At 43.6% G+C, this 18,448-nt stretch overlaps 1 protein-coding gene across 2 annotated transcripts in view; it reads left to right on the forward strand.

The window, feature by feature from the left end:
* Positions 1–18,448, forward strand: part of ADAMTS18 (ADAM metallopeptidase with thrombospondin type 1 motif 18) — a 142,613-nt gene that overhangs the window by 103,800 nt on the left and 20,365 nt on the right. The window lies entirely within an intron of this gene.

Consider the following 18,448-nt stretch of genomic DNA (forward strand, 5'->3'; position numbering starts at 1 on the left):
TGCCGTTTGGATAAGCCTCTTGCCCCTATTCACCGCATAGGTCCACTGGCCTAGGAGGTGGAATGATCTAGTGGAAAGAACACTTGCCTGAATGCCAAGAAAGTTTTTTTATAGCTAGTTTTGCGGTGTGTTTATTTTTGAGAGAGAGAGAGAGAGAGAGAGTTGAGGGGGCAGAGAGAGAGAGGGAGACGCTGAATCCAAAGCAGACTTCAAGCTCCGAGCTGTCAGCACAGAGCCTGACGCGGGGCTGGAACTCACAAACCATAAGATCATGACCTAAGCGGAAGTCAGACACTTCACCGACTGAGGCACCCAAGCGCCCCTGCCAAGAAAGTTTTAATCCGAGCAAACCACCTTACTTTGGTAGGCTGTTATTTCCTTAGAGGTAAGAGAAAAACAGTGGATGGATAAAAATCAGCCAGTGTATCTGCTTGTGATTTCTTATAAAGATTATAAGAAATCTCTTCGAGAGATTTGGGGGCGCCTGGGTGGCTCAGTCAGTTAAGCTTCTGACTCTTGATTTCAGCTCAGATCATGATCTCATGGTTCTGTGGGTTCAAGGCCTTTGTCCCGCTCTGCACTAACAGCACAGAACCTGCTTGGGATTCTTTGTCTCTCTCTCCGCCTCTTTCTATCTCTCTCTCTCTCTCTCAAAGAAAGAAATAAACATTAAAAATAGAGATTTGGACATCTCTCAAGAGCAGGGAACTTACAGCCCCAGTAGATGCTTGAGTTTGCACCGTGGTTCTAGATGGTGACCATGATTGTTAATTCACTAAAATTCCTATTATCTTGTCACTTGAAATACTAGGTCCTGTCACCTCTGTCTGTGTGGTGGGAGGTCCCTCAGAGATCTCGCATCACCTGCTCGGAGAAAAGCTGTAGTTAGGAAAGCGTCTTCCAACCCTCTCAGCTCTTGGATTTCAGACACGAGAGCATGAAGTCTACATCATGTTGGACTAAAGTTGGGGTGGTTGGGAGCTCAGCAGTGGATCCAGTCCCCGAAATGACCCTTTCATTAACCCTACCGCATAAGAATGGAATTCTGATTCAAGATTTTTGGGTATTGTTGCAAACCTTTTGTTTGTTCATTTGGGTTCGATGTTCTGTGTTCCGTTTCTTTTCCATCAAGCATCTGAGCGGGAAACCTCTTTTCCGTCTCTTCAGGAAAGTTCTCTTTTCTTGAGACACGTATATTTAGCTTGCAAAGTAGGAGTTTTAGAGCAACGATGCTTCATTATTGTTGCCAGGAGGCCTTTGATCCATCTCTGAGCAAATGTACGCAAACCAAGTTCTGTGGCCACAAAACAACCCGAGTCTGGAAGCGGGCGGGATGCTTCTCACGGCTCCTCCCGCGGGCAATCGGAACAAAGTGCACATCATTCCGGGTGAGAACTAGGTTTTTTACTGACTCGTGACAGGCACCCATTTGTTGTCGTCGTTTCTCTCTCCGGTTTTGTTCGTGAACGCAAAGCTTTTCTAGTAGGTTGGCATGATCCCGCCTGCGACTCAAGGTTTGCCATTACACAGAGATTATTTGCAGAAAGACCACAACAAAGAATAAGGCCAGAAATGATGGGAAGAGCAAAGCAGAATGACAGAGATCCTTCTTTCTTTCATCTCTGGAACCTGAAATACCCCCCTGGCGCTGTCTGCGTTGATCGAATTAACCAGATAATTGACGCATTGTCACTGAACATGAGACCAGCCTGGAGCTGCTATTTGCCTTTACGCTTTGTCTTCAGTTAAACCTGATTCCTTCTCTCCTCCGTCCATATTTTGTAGCCCTGCCTAAAACTAAATCTTCGGTGGGTATCCAGCAGGTCCTAAATGTCCCCTGATGGGTAGGAGTTAGCTTTGAGAAATGGAAGAAGGGCCTTAATTGGTGATGGCGTTCTGCAATTTTGGTCCCTCGTCAGTCTCTTTGCACACACAGACACCTCCTTGAAAATAGGTAAAAATGAGGGGCGCCTGGGTGGCTCGGTCGGTTAAGCGTCCGACTTCGGCTCAGGTCACTATCTCGCGGTCCGTGAGTTCGAGCCCCACGTCGGGCTCTGTGGTGACAGCTCAGAGCCTGGAGCCTGTTTCCGATTCTGTGTCTCCCTCTCTCTCTGCCCCTCCCCTGTTCATGCTCTGTCTCTCTGTCTCAAAAATAAATAAACGTTAAAAAAAAAATTAAAAAAAAAAGAAAATAGGTCAAAATGTAAGGAGAACTATTGGCGAGATCTAAACAAAATTAGAAAAACATAAAGTCTTCCCCAGGTTGAACTGGACATGTAGAGTATTTTTTAAATAATTTCCTACTACAATATAAATAGAACAAGAGCTGTGATAATATCTCTGTTAAGACAAGGTTGCGATTTTGCCACAATGCGTTAAGATCGCATTTGCTTAGCTGTTGTAGAGTCTTGCTTTAGGGACTCATTCTATTTAGAGGTTGAATGAAAGCTTAAATTAACATCTTAGGAATGCGACCTGTCTGGAGACCATGGAGCGGGAAATTCGTATGATTAATTGGATGTGCCTTGCTTGTATTTTAGAGGAGTTAGGGTTTCATTCAAGAGTTACAACTATGTTAGGAGCTAAAAAAAAAAAAAAAAAAGTCTTGTCACCTAGTATTATGTCTGTTTTATCTTTTCAAAGAATTGGGGTTAATGATTTTAATATTTAAAGTTTACTTTAAATTATAAATTTAATTATATTTAAATATATAATTTTAATATGTCCTCGGGAGGACATCATCAAATTTCTGCGCAGTTTTTATCCCATGCTCCTACCTTTCCAAGATCAGGAGAACACAGTGATTTTTTGAAATTTAAATCACAATAAGCAATAACATACATTTTCCAAAATGACACCATGTATCAGTATCCAAGTAATCCACGGCTATAGTCTTTAAAGGAAGTTAAGTAAAGTTCACGTGCCTTTCGATACAACTGTGGATTGAACCAAAATGAATACTTTGGGAGCCAAAAATGTGTTCATTCCAATATAAAAATGTTGAATGTGTTTTAGCAATCCTATGGGATGCTGGAATCAAAGGGTGGGAACTTCCAAAATGAGAAATGCCGTTCCATCCATCTTACAAGTCTAAGTCTGTGAGAGAAAGCACTTTCTCTCCCGGCCTTTTAAAATTCCTAAACGTTCACTAAGTTCTTGTTGTAGGGTAAAATTCAGGAGAAGAGCATCTTTGTCAAAACACACGGTGATGGCACTGGGGGTGTTATGCCCAGAATTCGTGATCCCCAAAGACCACTAGGGAGCCGAGTCCGATGCAAAAGCAAAAGAGCCTTTATTTGAGCTAGCTCGAGCTCAATCCCCTACCTGCACCGACGCAGCGACGCAGCGGTGAGATACCGGGGAGAGAGAGCGAGTTTCAAAAGCACAAAGGTTTTATAGGGGTCTAGGGGCAGCCGATTGGCTGGGGAAGGGTCGTGGCCTCGGCCGATTGGCTGGGGAAGGGTCAGAGTCCTGTTACGCAGGTCGCTGGGCGTGTTTTGATCGGGAAGTTTGAACGGGCGAGCGGGAGGTTACTCAAGGGGAGGAGGCGCGATCTGAGGTTTCTGCGATTTTCCCGGAAAAGGGGTCATGTCGGGGACATAGTCACTCAAGGTGGAGAACACAGAACAAGATGGAGTCGGCGGGCGTAGGCCCGCCCTTTCAGGGGGATAATGTTTCTCTCCTTCATGTGTATTCATCCGATCCTCCCAATATCTTAGCTCGTTCCTGTCTTCGACCACCGTGTTGATATTGATCTGGATAACTACTTTCAAGGCACTTTTCCTCTGTTCATTTCCATGTCTGTTCTTTTCCATGTCTGATAAGGAGAAAATTAAGCAAACATTCATTGGTTGCCCATTCTGTGCTCGTTCGTGTATGAGGCACTGGAGATACATAAATGGCAAAGACATAAATTATGTGGCTAAAACATATAGTCTGTACAGCGTGTGTGTAAAACGCAGTCTGTCAAGAGTGAGTTTCGTATGTGGTCGCCATTCTTGTTCGAAGCAGCATGGTTTAGAACAGGGAACATCTAAATAGTTGGCTCCGCCTTGCCTGTGTCACTTGGCGTGAGTCACTTCAACTGTTGTGGGTCCTAATGATTTCCCCAGGCTATCTTTTCCCCTGTATCCTGCGGCACTTTGCGAAGGGCTCTTATAGCAGCTCAGACCTCAGGTTAGCAGAAACATGACTTGCCTACTTTTTGTAGCCTCCCACACTGGCACAATACCTGGGACATGGTCGCTGCTCAAAAAACTGTCTCTTGAATAAATGACATCCGGTGATAAAATGTATTCATTCGTGTACAAACTAGAACCTGCTTTCGAAGCTGAGAAGTCCTGCACGGAGGTGACAAATGAAACAAACGAGAAACGCGTTGGGTCACTATGTTGTACTCCTGACATTGATGTAACAGCCTGGGTCAGCTATAGACGCAAATCGTCGTCATCATAGTAATAACAGCGATACAAGTGAAAGGAGAGCTTCTCTGAGCAAAGTGCAGAGTGACAGGCTGTGAGGCCAGACTTCTCGTCCCCCATTTCAGCCCTTGTGCCCCAAACCACGGTCTGTGATCCAGAGTTCTCTGAAGAGGCATAAACTTCTGCAGTACACATTTTAAAAACCACTAGGTCTCATCATCTCTTAGGACCAGCCTTAAAACCGTACGGCTGAAAGTTAAGTACAGCGAATAGCATTTGAAGTCCTGAAATCGGATCTCCTAAGTTGCATTTGAGGGATCAATATGCTTTTGTAAATGCTTGCCTCTCCCGGAGGAATGATCGCACCTAAGACGTTGCTGCCCGGTTCGCAGCAGATTGAGCTTCACTTGGGAGGGGAGCGACTTGCCTGCCCTTCCAGGGGGGTGGATTTGCCGGATCTTTTCACCCACTTCTGGGCCTTGCCTAGCGCAAGGCAAGGGTAAGACAGTCCTGGAAATAATTGACTGCTGTCAGTTAACCTCAAGAACTAAGCGCACGGCCTGACACCAAATAAAAGTGTCTTCTGCGTCTGGTTATTTTTACATGTCAAAACCTTCTAGAATGTCTTCATAGGGAAGCTCAGTTTAAACTAAATGGAAAACAGACCTTCACTTCTATCACTGAGTCACCCGATTTTAAAACGCGGTCTCTGTTACTAGCCTTCACTCTCCTTGGAACCTTGAGTCTACATGTTTCAACATTGGCAACAGGTGGATGTCAATTTAACCAGTGCCGGCCCCATTGATTTCCTCGGTGGCCAGGGGAAATTCCGAAGGGTAATCAAGGATTTATAGGATTGTCTTCGGTCTTAAATTTTTAAGGCATTATTTAAGCCCATCAATCAAGTTTTTATTTTGAAGCGCATGCATACATATCCATGTAAATGACTTGAAGAAAAGGAGCTAACTTTCATGAGCCTGTATTATGTTTCTGCACGGCCCAGGGAAAAACTACTCATACACACACGCACACACCCCAGCACAGAAAGAAATCAATATTGATTTGGCAATCAGATGCTTTCTGAGATCACTACAGAGACGGTTATTATAAACTAGATAATTTCCACATATTTCTGTTAGTCAGCTTTTTCCCCACAACATAAGTCTGGCATAAAGTCCAAAGAATTTCTCATTGAACTAGTGTGCTCGTTAGTCATTTGAAGGATTGAAAAGTCAGTTTATTTTTTAAGTCTTGAGGATACTATGTATGGACCTCACTGCATTATGTTGATTTGATTGGCTTTGAGAACACGAGGAAAGCTAAATACGTGTTACTTCTGTACCCCACACAGCTAGATTGTGTGTGTGTGTGTGTGTGTGTGTGTGTGTGTGTGTGTGTGTGGTGTAAGGAATTACATTTTGAAGTGGCAGAAATGTGAAAGCTGAACATCAGAGTTGAAATTTACACAGCCTTTATTGAAAAATAGTCATTTAATCTGAAGTACACAGACCCATGTCAAGCTTCTTGAGTAAAGCTGAAAACTTCATGTTTTTCCATGTTGAGATTGAGATATAGGTAATTTAAGGTCACTGACTTTGTTCTTTTTTTTTTTATTTTTAATGTTTATTTACTTTTGAGAGAGAGAGAGAGAGAGAGAGAGAGAGAGAGAGAGAGAACAAGTGGGGGAGGGGCAGAGAGAGAGGGAGACACAGAATCCGAAGCAGGCTCCAGGCTCCGAGCTGTCAGCACAGAACCTGACATGGGGCTCAAACTCACAGACCGTGGGATCATGACCTGTGCCCAAGTCGGACGCTTGGCCGACTGAACCACCCAGGCGCCCCACACTGACTTTGCTCTTTGTTTAAGCAACTGTGCAAAAGGCCGGTTCAGCATCCAGTTTTAAGAGGCCTTGGCAAATGAGAATTAAAAACAAGGGTGCCTGGGTGCCTCAGGCGGTTTAAGCCTCTGACTCTTGATCTCAGTGCAGGTCATGATCTCAGGGTCGTGAGTTCAAGCCCCACGGTGGGCTTTGCACTGGGTGTGAAGTCTACTTAAAAAAAAAAAAAGTTAAACACAGAAAGTTATTTTTTCATGAGATGTCCCCTTACAGACGACACCTTCTTTAGAAATGACTGAAGGTGAGATTTTTTTTGCTCCCTCCTCCCATCCTTCCCCTCTCCCCCTTCCTCCTCTACTTCCTTCTTGCTTTTCTACTTCCTGTCTCCCTCCTCATCTCTGTCTCCAGCTCCCTGTGTCTCTGTCTCTCTCCCCTCCCCCCTCCCCCCAACAACCACCAAGTCCTATCAAGCTGCCATGCGGTCAGAGGGAAGGTGCGGAAATTCATCAGGAGTGTTTCATTATAAAGTAACTTCCTCTCGGTCTGATAAACAGCGATGCGGGATGACGTGGTCACACGGGTTGCTACTCGAAGACTGAAAGATGATCACCTTTGTTTTTACAGCATTCATTCCTTTTGTAAAAGGCCTTAAAAGCTCTCTTTTATGTTGAGGACTTCTTCCGTGTGAAGTGGCACGAGGGGGCGTTTAACTCTTGGGAAGCCCGTTGCATTTCATAGCGTAACCGGGGGAGAGTCTGGCCGCTGACCACAGCAGCAGCCTTTGGAATGACAGGAAGTGAGAAACAGGTTAACCCCAGGCCAGTTTCAGGGCAGAAAAAGACATCCAAAGAAAATTACTATAATCAACAACTTCCTCCACGCTTTGGCAACAGGAGATGACAGGGTGGCGGGGGCCAGGTGGGCGAGCACATTGATCAGTGACACGATGGCCTGTGAGCCCCACCGGCAGACTCTTCCCTTCGCCTCCGGCTCCTTTCTTGTGACCCCGCCATCTGAATTCTCCCCACGGGAACGGGGCCAGCCTGAGTAAAGATGTGCCTCGAGATAAAACCAGGGTCGGGGAGAGGAGATTAGCCAGGTAGCACGGACTGAGTGAAGACACAAAACACAAAAGAGGCAAAGGCGGAATGGAGAATTAATTCGGAACAGATGATACGAACCTCAGACTCCAGAGGACGATTCAGAGGTCCTTTTGTGATGCCACATCATTTGTCTAGATGTTTGCTGTTCGCCATTTGAAGTGTGGACCTCCCGTTAATTCATGGCAAATACTTGTGTGACAGGTTGGAGAACACTATTTCTTTCTCTTCATTAAACTCCGAGGAATGCTGGCAGGTTGAATTAGAAGTGTAGTCGAGGCTCCGAGGGTCCGCCCACACCTTTGAAGCTGCCTCATAGATGCTTTTCTCAGTCCCATCAGGGTCTGTGCCTTACTGCCTCTTGTCGGAGGCAAGTCACATAATAGCAGTGACCATACCTGGTTGTGTTCTTCCAGCTTCAAAGCAAACGGGAAGACAAAGACAGCCAACGGGCTGAGTTGGGACGTCCCAAGTTCTCCCAGCAATCACAGGACCTCGCAAACACATCAATCCACACCACACAAGCTGTCCCTTCTCTGAGCCGTCACTCCACGTATAACGTGTGGTGCGAGTCGTGGCTTCTCAGGAAGGGCCAGTCTACACAGCATGTTGTATTTCAGTTGCTAAAACAGCAGGTTCAGTGAGACATCTAAATAAACACAGGGGAAAGTGGATTGAAGAGATTAAGAATCACGTATGCTTGGGGCGCCTGGGTGGCGCAGTCGGTTAAGCGTCCGACTTCAGCCAGGTCACGATCTCGCGGTCCGTGAGTTTCAGCCCCGCGTCGGGCTCTGGGCTGATGGCTCAGAGCCTGGAGCCTGTTTCTGGTTCTGGGTCTCCCTCTCCCTATGCCCCTCCCCCGTTCATGCTCTGTCTCTCTCTGTCCCAAAAATAAATAAGCGTTGAAAAAAAAAAAAAAAAAGAATCACGTATGCTTAAACCAGACATTGGCGCACTCAAGAAATCCAAGTTCCGGGTTCGAACCCCAAGCTCAACGTAAATGCTGTGGCATCCTGTTGAATACCCGTGATAAGTATTACCCATGGCTCCTACAGTTTTTAGAATTTTACGATTATTTTTTAATGTCTGTTTATTATTGAGAGAGAGAGACAGCGCATGAGCAAGGGAGGGACAGAGAAAGAGGAAGACACAGCATCTGAAGCAGGCTTCAGGCTCCGAGCTGTCAGCACAGAGCCCGATGTGGGGCTCGAACTCAAGAACTGTGAGTTGATGACCTGAGCTGCAGTCGAACACTTAACTCACTGAGCCACCCAGACGCCCCAGTTTTTAGAATTCATAGTAAGGTCCTAGACATTGTGTTCCAGAGTTTGAGAGACAGTGTTGTAAGAGATAAGATGTCAAGTTTTGGAGTGAGACAGTATCAGAGACTTGAGTCCAGGGTTGCTACTTAACTAGCTAGAGACCCTGTAATTGGTTTATTTATTCATAGTGCCAGGGTAAGACTAGCCCTCAGCTTCCTGGTGATATTGTGATCAACTGTAGATGATACACGTGCGATACTTTGGCAACAGTAACTATCATAAGCATCCCTGTTCTTGTTTTTAAAGCAATCAGACACGTTTGGAGGACAAGAAACTAGCTTTCTAGCTTGCATTAATTAAAAAGCCAGTCTTTAAAGCCTATCCATAACTCTGATTTACATGGGAGAAATCAGACAACTTTTTTGTTAGCTTTAATGTAAAAAAAAAAAAGCCTTCAATTATAAAAAATGCAAAACGGGTTAAAGGCATTTATCATTTTAACATTAAAAAAAGTGGGAGCAAAAACAGAAAAAAAAAAAAAAAAAGAAAACTGCTTACCCAAGATTACTCAATGTGTCCTTTGTTTTAACTTTGTGTGCCTGAGGCAGAAACCGAACCCCCCTCCTGCAGAGGGTAGTTGGTAGAGTCCAGCCTGTCTGTGGTTTTCCAACTTAAGAAGCTGTAAATTTTATAACTCCGCACCCTGCGGTCAAAGCTGCTGAATGTTGTGTCTGAAGTCAGGTGGTTCGTGTGTTAAAGGTAGACATTAAACAGTTCTGAGGACCTGGAAGCAGTTAGGGAGGTTGCTTGCCAGCTGTAAATTAGAGACCCAGTGCCAGTTGGCTGGAAAATTCTCTGGACGAAGTCCAGTTAAGTAGACTGAATCACTGGCGGTCTTTCTAAATTTGTGCATTTAACAGCTTGCCGTACAGCCTGACAGGCGGTGCGGGCAGCTCAGAAACAGCAGTATCGTGATCTTGTGCAGGGGGCAGGGGCATCCCCGTGACCGGGAGGGCTTTTGCGTTCTCCACCGGTGCTGCGAACAGTCAGCGACCGCTTTTGACGAGGTCACTGAGGATGGCTTAACATAGACGTGCGTGGCGGGAATGACCAATTTCAAGTCACGCCTCGTCCCAGACGCGTTCCTGAGCCTTCACAGGGGCAGTTAGAGTCTCAGCTGTGTGGTTATCACATCACGTTCCTGCTCTCCAGGTTCTGGGCATGGGGGTCAGGGGGGACAGGCGGGCGGCCTGTGGTCAAGGGGATGGCCAGGGTCACACTGAGTGCTTCCGCGCTGGCGCACCTGAACAGAGGCCATAGTCTCTACGTAGGAGGGGAGGGTGACGTCATTGTTAGACCACAGGGTCGTTTAGAATTTGGAAGAGCTAAAATTGTGTCTTAAAACTGATGGCAGGTGACAGCCTTAAGGTCAGGGACAAAGCTGTCCTCTTGGATGTGGGACCTGCCAAGTCCCCGCTGTCTCGTGCTCGGAAGGGCTCTGTGTTCGGTTCAATGATCTCCTATCACCACCTTCAAATTCTTAATAATTTTTCTAAGCGAGGGGCCTTGCATTTTCATTTTGCGCTGGGCCCCACAATTTATGTAGCCCTTCTTTACGGGAGGATGGATTTTTTTTTTTTTTAAACCAAGTCCTGTCTTTTTGAGAACGGGGTACGAGCAGGGCCAAAGAGATTCTGTTAGGTAGGCAGACAGCCTCTTTCCACGGGACTCTTTGCTGACATCAAACAGTGAGAAGAAGATTCCTGCACATCCTGCTCTTGGTTACTTTTCTCCTCAATACAGGGTAAAGAAAAGGGCAGAGAACACTTTATTGAGAAGCAAATAATATGTTCCAATTGGCAAATACTCGTCTTTCATATACCTGGCCTTGGTGTCTTTCTGTTTAAATAGTCTCTGTCTTTCAGAGGCCTTTATGAGCTGACGTGAAACTCTTAGGTCAGCTTTCGGCTGGTTTCTACAAATATTGTCTTTTAGCCTACGTCGTTGCACATATGACTCTGTGTGTGAATTTCCAGCTACATCGACATTACAGTCAAGCCTTAAGTCATTTTATTTTTTCAAGTTGAGAATCTTTTATTTATTTATGCATTCACTGAATGCATTAGTACGTTGAACAAACAAAATGTAAGTGATACCTCCTACATGCCATATATTATACGGATATATTCCTATAATCTTGTGAATACTTAAAGTAAGTTGTGTAAGTTATTTTTCTTCTTGTTTTGGCTGGATAAGGAAACTTCGTATTACTTTGATAACAGGAAATGGATTAGTTGCCTTCTTGGGGTCAAATGTGTTTGCTGCTGTGTTTTTACTTTTAGCTCAAGAATTTTACTCTTCAAGTTAATACTTACTTTTCTCAATCTATTCCAAAAAAGTAGAAAGGGAAGGAAAATTTCCAAATTGGTTCGGTGAAGTCGGCATTACCTTGGTACCAAAACCAGACAAAGACTCCACACACAAAAAAGACAACTACAGGCCAAATCTCTGATAGGTATATGCAGAAATCCTCAGTGAAATACTGGCTGACCGAATCCATTAGTATGTTTAGAATATCGTTCACCACGATCAAGTGGGGTTTATTCCCGGGATGCCAGGGTGGTTCAATATTTGCAGATCAATCAATGTGACACATAGCAGTAAGAAAAAAGGAAGAACCATATGATCATGTCAATAGACACAGAAAAAGCATGTGACAAAGTACCACATCCATTCATACAACAGCCCTCAACAAAGTAGGTTTAGAGGAAACATACCTCAAAATACTAAAGGCCAGATGGGGAAAACCCCTAGCTAACATCATCCTCAAGAGGGAAAAGAACTGAGAACTTTCCTGCTGGTGTCAGGAACAAGACAGGAATGTCCACTTTGATCACTTGTTCTCAACAGAGTCCTGGGAGTCCTAGCTGCAGCAATCACACAACAAAAAGAAATAAAAGGCATCCAGATCGGGGCGCCTGGGGGGGCTCAGTCAGTTAAGTCCGACTCTTGATTTTGGCTCAGGTCATGATCTCATGGTTCATGGGATCGAGCCCCACATTGATGTAAGCATGGAGCCTGCTTGGATTCTCTCTCTCTCACTCTCTCTGTCCCTCCCCAATGTGTGTTCACATGCACACGCTCTCTCTCCCACTCTCAAAAACGAACATTAAAAAAAAGGCATCCGGATCAGCAAGAAAGAAGTGACATTTTCACTACTTGCAGATGACATGATACCATAGTCGGCAAACCCTAAAGATTCCAGCCAAAAACTGCTAGAACTGATACAGAATCAATGTACAAAAATCTGTTGCTTTTCTATACACCAATAAGGAAGTGGCAGAAAAGAGAAATTAAGGAATCGGTTCCATTTATAATTGGACCAAAAATAATAAGGAATAAACCAAAGAGGTAAAAGGCCTGTACTCTGAAAAGTATAAAACACCGAGGAAAGAAATACAAGATGACACAAAGGAATGGAAAAACATTCCGTGCTCGTGGATAGGAAGAACAAATATTCTTAAAATGTCAATACTACCCAAAGCAACCTACACACTTAATGTAATCCCTATCAAAATACCAACAGCATTTTTTCACAGAGCCAGAACAGACAATCCTAAAATTTGTATGGAACCACAAAAGACCCTGAATAACCACAGCAATCCTGAAAAAGAAACCAAAAGCTGAAAGCATCACAATTCTGGACTTCAAGCTATATTACAAAGCTGTAGCAATCAAACAGTATGGTACTCGCACAAAAATAGACATATAGACGGACACCTGGGTGGCTCAGTCAGTTAAGCATCCAACTTTGGCTCGGGTCATGATACCACGGTTTGTGAGTTCAAACCCCACGTTGGGTTCTGCGCTGACAGCTCGGACCCTGCTTCAGATTCTCTGTCTCTCTGTTGTCTCTCTCTCTCTCTCTCTCTCTCTCTGTCTCTCTCTCTCTCTGCCCCTCCCCTGCTCATTTGCTCTCTCTCAAAAATAAATAAATAAACATTAAAAAAAAATAGACACATAGCTCACTGGAACAGAATAGAAAGCCCAGAAATGAACTCACAGTTACATAGTCAATTAATTTTTGACAAAGCAGGAAGAATATCTCATGGGAAAAATCTCTTCAATAAATGGTGCTGGGAAAACCAGACAGCGACATGCAGAAGAATGAAACTGGACCACTTCTTATACCATACACAAAAATAAATTCAAAATTGATGAAAGACCAAAATGTGAGACCTGAAAACATACAAATCCTAGAGGAGAACACAGGCAGTAACTTCTTTGACATCAGCCGTAGCAATTTCTTTCTAGATACGTCTCCTGAAGCAAGGAAAGCAAAAGCAAAAATAAACTAGTGGGACTACCTCAAGATGAAAAGCATCTGCACAGCAAAGGAAATAATCAGCAAAACTAAAGGTATGCATATCCAATAAAGGGTTAGTATCTAAATTATACAAGGACCTTATAAAACTCAACCCTTCAAAACCAAATAATCCAATTTGAAAAATGGACAGAAGACGTGAACAGACATTTTCCGAAGAAAATGACCATCCAGATGGTCAACCGACGTGTGGAAAGATGCTCAACGCACTCATCATCAGGAAAATACAAATCAAAACTACAATGAGATATCACCTCACGCCTGTCCAAAGGGCTAAAATCAACCACCCAAGAAGCAACGGGGGTTGGTGAGGATGCAGAGAAAAGCTAACCCTCTTGCACAGTTGGTGCCAAATGCAAATCGATGCAGCCACTGTGGAAAACAGTATGGAGGTACCTCAAAGAGTTAATAATAGAACTACCTGATGATCCAGCAGTTGTACTACTGTTTACCCAGAGAATACAAAAACCCTAATTCAGAGTGTTCCATGCACTGGAACATTATCTACAATAGCCAAATTATGGAACAGCCCGAGTGTCCATTGGCTGATGAATGGATCAAGAAGAGGTGGTAAATATATACAATGGAATATTACTCAGCCATCAAAAGAGTGAAATCTTGCCATTCTCAATGACATGGATGGAGCTAGAAAGTATTAAGCTTAGTGAAAGAACTCAGAGAAACAAATACATTACGATTGCACTCATGTGGAATTTAAGAAACAAAACAAATGAGCAAAGGGGGGAAAAAGAGACAAACCAAGAAACAAACTCTTAACTACAGAGAACAAACGGATGGTTACCAGAGTGGAGGTGGGTAGGGGAATGGCTTGAACAAGGTGATGGGGATTAAGGAGTGCACTTGCCGTGATGAGCACTGGGTGATGTATGGAAGTGTTGAGTCACTATATTGTACACTTGAGACAAATATTATGCTGTATGTTAGCTAACTGGAACTTAAACGAAAACTTCAAAAAGTTTTTAAGAAGAATCTTGCTCTTCATAGGATCCTTACATAATTTTAAGTTGAGGGAAGGCATGAGGGAAACTCAATATAAAAGTGGGCCTCTTTGGGGGGAATAGAAATCTTCAAAGAAAACATAAGTTCTCTTTGTTGTTTTGTGGCTTCTTTGGTGAAATCATCCCCAAGATACTCTATTAATTAAATGACAGCTGCAAAGCTTCTTTAGGTAGTCATGTGATCTGCTCCCCATCCCAATTTTCACAGCAGCATTTAATTTTCCTTTGCAGGGCCTAAGACACTTTGTTTTTAATCCCTTAAGTCACTGTCAGAAAATTATTTTTATAATAATAAAACAGCAGCCTTATCTTCTCTCCTGGAGAATATGGCTTCTCTGTATCCCTAGAGTGCCATGGCCATGGAAATCAGAAGAGACGATGATGGTAGCTTGGACCTGGTAAGCAACAGTAGTAATAGACAAAGTGAGACATGGTCAGATAGGAGGTCCACTGAACCTAAGAATAACGCCACTTCCTGGTTGATTAGATGCAGGTGTGAGAAAAAGAGAGGAGGTTGGGGTGCTTTTAACTTCTTATTTTGGCCTGAACAATTGGAAGGACTGGTCGCCATTTCGTAGGGTTGTGAAGAGTGGAGTACAGGGAGGCAAATCATGAGTTCAATGTTGTACGTTGATATGCCTTGTAAACATTCGAGTAGAGATGCTCCGGGGGCAGCTGAATGTGTGAATATGGACATCAGAGGATGGCTTTCATATCCAGCTCTGCTGTCCAGTAGGGCAGCCACTATCCACACATGGTTATCTAGGTTTGGATTTAAGACGCATGTAAAGGTTTATTTAGTCACAGGAGTATGCTAGTACTCAATAGCCACAGGTGGCTTGTGACCACCATATGACAGGATCATACTACACTAGCATCGTTGCAGAATGTTGCGTTGGAAAGTATGGTGAGGAGTTACGAATCTGGGAGTGGTCAGCATGTCGATTGTACTTAAAATCAGAGCACAGGATGAAATCACCCATGGAGTGAGCCTTGATAAACAAGGTCAAGAGGCCAAGAGGTCGGAGGTCACTTTGATAATGAAGAGTTAGGAGATGAGGAGGATTCAGCCAAGGAGACTAGGAGTGAAGGTCTGCAAGGCAGGAAAAGAACTGAGAGAATGGGTTTCTGGTGGCGACTCAAGGAGGAAGTGATCCACTGTGTCTCGTGCTGGTGATTGAGTAAGAGGAGGCCCATCGACTATTGGATGTGACAGGGTGCCCTTGAAAGAGTGGTTTCCTTGATGTGCTGAGGAGGGCCGCCTGGTCCAGAAAGATCATGGGGGAATGAGAAAGGACTCACTGAGGGATTTTTGCTGTAAAGGGAATCAGTGAAATGGGACCTGAGCTGGAGAGAGATGTGGAGATGAGATCATTTTTAGGAGAGAGAAAATAGCATGCTTGGATGCTGATGGGAATAATCTAGTAGGGAAATTTCAGTAAGGCTCAAGAGAAGGGGGCACTTTTAGTAGATGAGGGCAGATGGAACCCAGAGCATAGTGGAGAACTAGGATCAAGATTGGAGGTAGGGTAGGGTAGGGTAGAGTAGCGTAAGAGGAGGAGAGATGGAAGGTGTGAGTGCGGATGCAGCAACAGGTTTGACAGGGAGATTGTGTAAATTCTCTTCTTGGTAGCATTGATTTTCTTCTTGTTGGCAATGTTGATAAGTCTCTATGGGTAGCGTTACTGGAGGCTGAGGGAAACTTGACATCTTGGTTGGTTTTCCTTGTTTAATAGTAATGACACTTGGATGTGGTTCATTTTTTTTCATTTTCTTAAACACATCCTGCCGTTCACAGCAACATTTAAAAATGTTTTACGTGAAACCACAAGCCATGTATGGCTTAGGATCTAGAGTCTGTCTAAAAAGTGAAAGTAGAATATATTTTCAACGCCCATTGAAAGTGTGTTAAACCATTCTTAAGTCACCAGAAGTCTTTGAAACTCAAAAGGCAAGAACTAATACATATGTATTTTGAATTTTATTTGCATTTCCACTGCGGTTGTCTTCGCCCTATGGTAGCAGAAGTCAGGATCTAGTTTGAATGGGGAGAATGGGGTGATGTTAGGAAGTGGAAATGAGTGGATTTCCTTCTCTGTCATGCATGAGACCTGAGTATGTCCCCCTTACACCTGTGTGTGATACAGCCCCACGTATTGTAAAATCATCCTGCCTCGTGAGCGCCATAGCTCACTACAGTTCTTACATAGCTTGCCTATATTTTACTGCCACACATGTACAGGTGCACTGTATTACTTTCTCCCTATGAAATCTCTGGACAAAGAGATTTCACATAAAGAGATATGGCACCAAGAAAATAGAAACCCAAAGTATTACATGTAAGATACCACTTTAATTGAAGGAGAAATTGAGTTAAGTATCAATGAGCATCAACCTTATTTTCTAAATGGAACACTTCTCCCAAAATTCTAGTTTGATCGGGAACCAAACTCTAAATTGTCTGTTTATGTAATATCACGTGAACAGAACAGAAACACAGTGAAAATCTCAAATGAGGAAAGCATACTATGTACTATTCATACAAAATGTCTTAAGTGTTATAATTAAACACATGATTCCAAGAATGGCTGTATGACACAGCTCTGGAAAGAAGAAAAAGACTAGAGGGTTCTTCAGAAGTAAGGCTTCTAGGACCTTGATTTTGAGGTTTTCCTTGGTGACTCATGAAAAACTAATGAGAATATCTGTCCATTTTAATGGTATTACCTGTTATGTTGTGTTTTGTTTTGTTTTGTTTGGGATGGAGCTAGGGGAACAAAGACCCGTTTGTTAGCGTTTTGGTTGTTTCTGGGAGGCACCACGATTCATTTTGCTGTACAACAAATGATGTTCACACCGTGGAATCTTCAGAGTAAGCCGTAATACTCCTGGAGACATTTAAACTAATAGCAAAGTGGAAACCATGGCGTAGCATCCCGAGCCGTGGTCTGGTGTAATGGAGGTCCCTGAACAGCGGCCATCCACCCAACTCTAATTCAAGTGGGATCCCACCAGACAGAGAGAGAGCCAGGGCTTCCTATTTTTAACTGGAAATCTGCTTTGCCTTTTGGGCATGAATGCCCGGTCCTAGCGGTAAAGAATTTTCCACAAGACTCATGGGGGGGGGGGGGGGGGAGAGAAGCAGCTATTTATACTCATGTTTGAGATTAAAAGAAGGGGGGAAAAGCAGTATTAAGAAGAGAGAACATCAGGAAGGGGGGCAAATATTGTTTGCCTACACTAACAACGAGGTGATAGATTGCAATATTTAGGCACATTGGTGGTCCTACCTGTATTTTAAGCTCATTCCCTAGTCACCTGTGTGATCTAGCACACATTCTTTCTTGTTTTTTCCTATGAAAAAATAAGCAGCTACGTTAGAGAGTTATCATAGGCATGTTTTGAGATGATGCATAGAAAATGCCCAGCCAAAGGCCTGACGTGTGGAAAGTGCCAGTAAATGATTGCTCTCAAAGTAGTCAGACCTTTTAGGGTCAGATTTATCCTAAGTCCTTGTCCTTTTTTTTTTTTTTTTAAGTTTTTATTCAAATTGCAGTTAGATAAGTTTTTATTCAAATTGCAGTTAGATAACATACAGCGTACTATTCGTTTCAGGCGTACAATATAGTGACTCAACACTTGGTACGTTGCCTGGTGCCCATCACAACAAATGCCCTCCTTAATCCCCACCACCTATTTTTCCCATCCCCCCACCCCTTCCCTTCTGGTAACCATCAATTTGTTCTCTGTAGTTAAGAGTCTGATTCTTGGTTTCCCCTCTCTTTTTTCCCCCTTTGCTCATCTGTTTTGTTTCTTAAATTCCACATATGAGTGAAATCATAATGTATTTGTCTTTCTTTGACTTCTGTCACTTAGCGTAAGACTCTCTGGCTCCATCCATGTCATTGCAAATGGCAAAATTTCATTCTTTTCTATGGCTGAGTAATAGGCCATTCTACGTGTAAATACCACTTCTTCTGTGTTCATTCGTCAATCGGTAGACACTTGGGCTATTTCCATAATTTGGCTACTGTAAGCACTGTAAATGTTAGGGTGCACATATGCCTTTGGAGTAGTATTTTTGTATTCTTTGGCTAAATATCTAATAGTGCGATTGCTGGATCATCAGGTAGTTCCGTTGTTAATTTTTTGAGGAACTGCCACACTGTTTTCCACAGTAGCCACACCAGTTTGCATTCCCACCAATAGTACAAGAAGGTTCCCCTGTCTCCATATCCTCGCCAACACCTGTTGTTTCTTGGGTTGTTGACTTTAGCCATCCACAGGTGTGAGGTGATAACTCATTGTCATTTAGGTTTGCATTTCCCTGATGATCGGTGATGTTGAACATCTTTTCATGTATCCTAGGTCCTTGTCCTTTTGAGATTAAATCCATTCCAGTATACATATTAGCAACCCTTACTT

Source organism: Puma concolor, chromosome E2 (assembly GCF_028749965.1).
Source record: "Puma concolor isolate L17-30 chromosome E2, mPumCon1.1.hap2, whole genome shotgun sequence".
In the NCBI taxonomy this organism is placed as follows: domain Eukaryota; kingdom Metazoa; phylum Chordata; class Mammalia; order Carnivora; family Felidae; genus Puma; species Puma concolor.